Genomic DNA, 3,329 nt, shown 5'->3' on the forward strand with positions numbered 1-3,329 from the left:
ATTTTAACTAGGTACATTAGCTATTAAATAGTTAATAACTATTTAATAGCTACCTAGTTAAAATAATTACAAAATTACCTGTAAAATAAATCCTAACCTACGTTACAAATACACCTAACACTACACTATCAATAAATTAATTAAATAAATTAAATACAATTTTCTAAAATAAAATACAATTAAATAAACTAAACTACATTACAAAAAAACAAACACTAAATTACAAAAAATAAAAAAATATTGCAAGAATTTTAATCTAATTACTCCTAATCTAAGCCCCCTAATAAAATAAAAAAGCCCCCCCAAAAAAATAAAATTCCCTACCCTATACTAAATTACAAAAGTAATCAGCTCTATTACCAGCCCTTAAAAGGGCTTTTTGCGGGGCATTGCCCCAAAGTAATCAGCTCTTTTACCTGTAAAAAAAAGAAATACAATACCCCTACCCCAACATTACAACCTACCTCCCACACACCCCTACTCTAAAACCCACCCGATCTTCCGTTAAAAAAACCTAACACTACCCCATTGAAGATCACCCTACCTTGAGCCGTTTTCACCCAGCCGGGCACCGATGGGCCAGAAGAGGACATCCGGAGCGGCAGAAGTCCTCATCCGATCGGGACAGAAGAGGTCCTCCATCCAGCAGAAGTCTTCATCCGATCGGGGCAGAAGAGGTCCTCCATCCAGCAGAAGTCTTCATCCAAGAGGCATCTTCTATCTTGATCCTTCCGGCAATGAGCGCCTCCATCTGGAAGACCTCCGGCGTGGAGCCTCCTTCCAGCACGACGGACTAACGACGAATGACGGTTCCTTTAAATTACGTCATCGAAGATGGCGTCCCTCGAATTCCGATTGGCTGATAGGATTCTATCAGCCAATCGGAATTAAGGTAGGAAAAATCCGATTGGCTGATGTAATCAGCCAATCGGAGTGAAGTTCAATCCGATTGGCTCATTGGATCAGCCAATAGAATGCGAGGTCCATTCTATTGGCTGATCCAATGAGCCAATCTGGGTAGTGTTAGGTTTTTTAAAGGGGGGATCGGGTGGGTTTTAGAGTAGGGGTGTGTGGGTGGTGGGTTGTAATGTTGGGGTGGGGGTATTGTATTTCTTTTTTTTACAGGTAAAAGAGCTGATTACTTTGGGGCAATGCCCCGCAAAAAGCCATTTTAAGGGCTGGTAATAGAGCTGATTACTTTTGTAATTTAGTATAGGGTAGGGAATTTTATTTTTTATTACTTTTATTTATTTATTTATTTACTTTTTTATTTTATTAGGGGGCTTAGATTAGGTGTAATTAGATTAAAATTCTTGTAATATTTTTTTATTTTTTGTAATTTAGTGTTTGTTTGTTTTTGTAATATAGTTTAGTTTATTTAATTGTATTATATTTTAGAAAATTGTATTTAATTTATTTAATTAATTTATTGATAGTGTAGTGTTAGGTGTATTTGTAACTTAGGTTAGGATTTATTTTACAGGTAATTTTGTAATTATTTTAACTAGGTAGCTATTAAATAGTTATTAACTATTTAATAGCTATTGTACCTAGTTAAAATAAATACAAAGTTGCCTGTAAAATAAAAATAAATCATAAAATAGCTACAATGTAACTATTAGTTATATTGTATCTATCTTATGGTTTATTTTATAGGTAAGTATTTAGTTTTAAATAGGAATAATTTATTTAATTATAGTAAATTTATTTCGTTTAATTTAAATTATATTTAACTTAGGGGGGGGTTAGGGTTAGACTTAGGTTTAGGGGTTAATAACTTTATTATAGTAGCGGCGACGTTGGGGGCGGGAGATTAGGGGTTAATAATTGTAGGTAGGTTGCGGCGATGTTAGGGAGGGCAGATTAGGGGTTAATAAAATTTATTATAGTGTTTGCGAGACAGGAGTGCGGCGGTTTAGGGGTTAATACATTTATTATAGTGGAGGCGATGTCCGGTCGGCAGATTAGGGTTAATAAGTGTAGGCAGGTGGCGGCGATGTTGAGGGGGCAGATTAGGTGTTAATAAATTTAATATAGGTGTCGGCAATGTTGGGGGCAGAAGATTAGGGGTTCATAGGGATAATGTAGGTGGCGGCGGTGTCCGGAGAGGCAGATTAGGGGTTAATAGTATAATGCAGGTGTCAGCGATAGCGGGGACGGCATATTAGGGGTTAATAAGTGTAAGATTAGGGGTTCATGTTAGGGTGTTAGGTGTAGACTTAGAAAGTATTTTCCCATTGGAAACAATGGGGCTGCGTTAGGAGCTGAACGCTGCTTTTTTGCAGGTGTTAGTTTTTTTTTCACCCAGCTCAGCCCCATTGTATCCTATGGGGAAATCGTGCACGAGCATGTTTAGCCAGCTTACCGCTACCGTAAGCAACGCTGGTATTGAGGGTTGAAGTGGAGCTAAATTTGCTCAAAGATCACTTTTCTGAGGCTAACGCAGCCATTCAAAAAACTCGTAATACCAGCGTTGGTTTAAGGGAGCGCTGGAAAATAAAGGCTTGTTAGCACCGACAAAACTCGTAATCTAGACGTGAGACTGTTTCTGGAGACGCCGAAAAGGTGTCTGTTCCAGCGTATACCTCAAAGGATCACTACTGCCCACAGAGACGCTGTGTGGTGTCAGTTTTATTGGATCAAAGTGATTACCGGAGAAAGCATACGCCTGCGGAGATCACCTTCACAACAGGTGGTCGCTCCTGGCTCCTTTTTATTCCTTCAATTTATCTGAGATGTTTGTAAAAAAAACTGTCTGGCATCTTTAACTGGATCCATTCTTTAGATGTATTGTTTTTAAAGTTTGTATTTATGTTTGTAATTTTGTTACTATTTTAAGTGTACCTTTGGATGTATCAACTTTTTGCTTGGTACTACGCTCGTATGAGTTTCCTTTTGATGTTTCTTATGTAACATTTTCATGAAATTGTGCACATTTTTCTTCTTTTTTGTCCATTAAAATTTGTTATGTATTTTAAATGATATATTTACGCTTCCAATTTTTTATGTAACACTGGTACTTTTATATACATTTATATAAATCTAAGCCACATTATACGCTCAATATCATTTCTCCTATTTATGTCCATACCCCTTCTGACACTATCCTCCAAAGCTTATTAGGAATCCCTTGTTTTCTGCACATACGTTCTCATTATTATTATTTATAGTCAAACATCAAGTCACCATTTTCTTTTACATACGCACTCTGAGTCTGCCATGCTTGTTACTAATTTAGCTACACCTTAGTAGCACATAGTACTTTCTCTTGTTAAAGAGAAATTCCATTTTAGATAAACCTTTCAGCAAAGGATAACAAGAGCAGGAAG

This window comes from Bombina bombina, chromosome 8 (assembly GCF_027579735.1).
Source record: "Bombina bombina isolate aBomBom1 chromosome 8, aBomBom1.pri, whole genome shotgun sequence".
Classification (NCBI taxonomy): domain Eukaryota; kingdom Metazoa; phylum Chordata; class Amphibia; order Anura; family Bombinatoridae; genus Bombina; species Bombina bombina.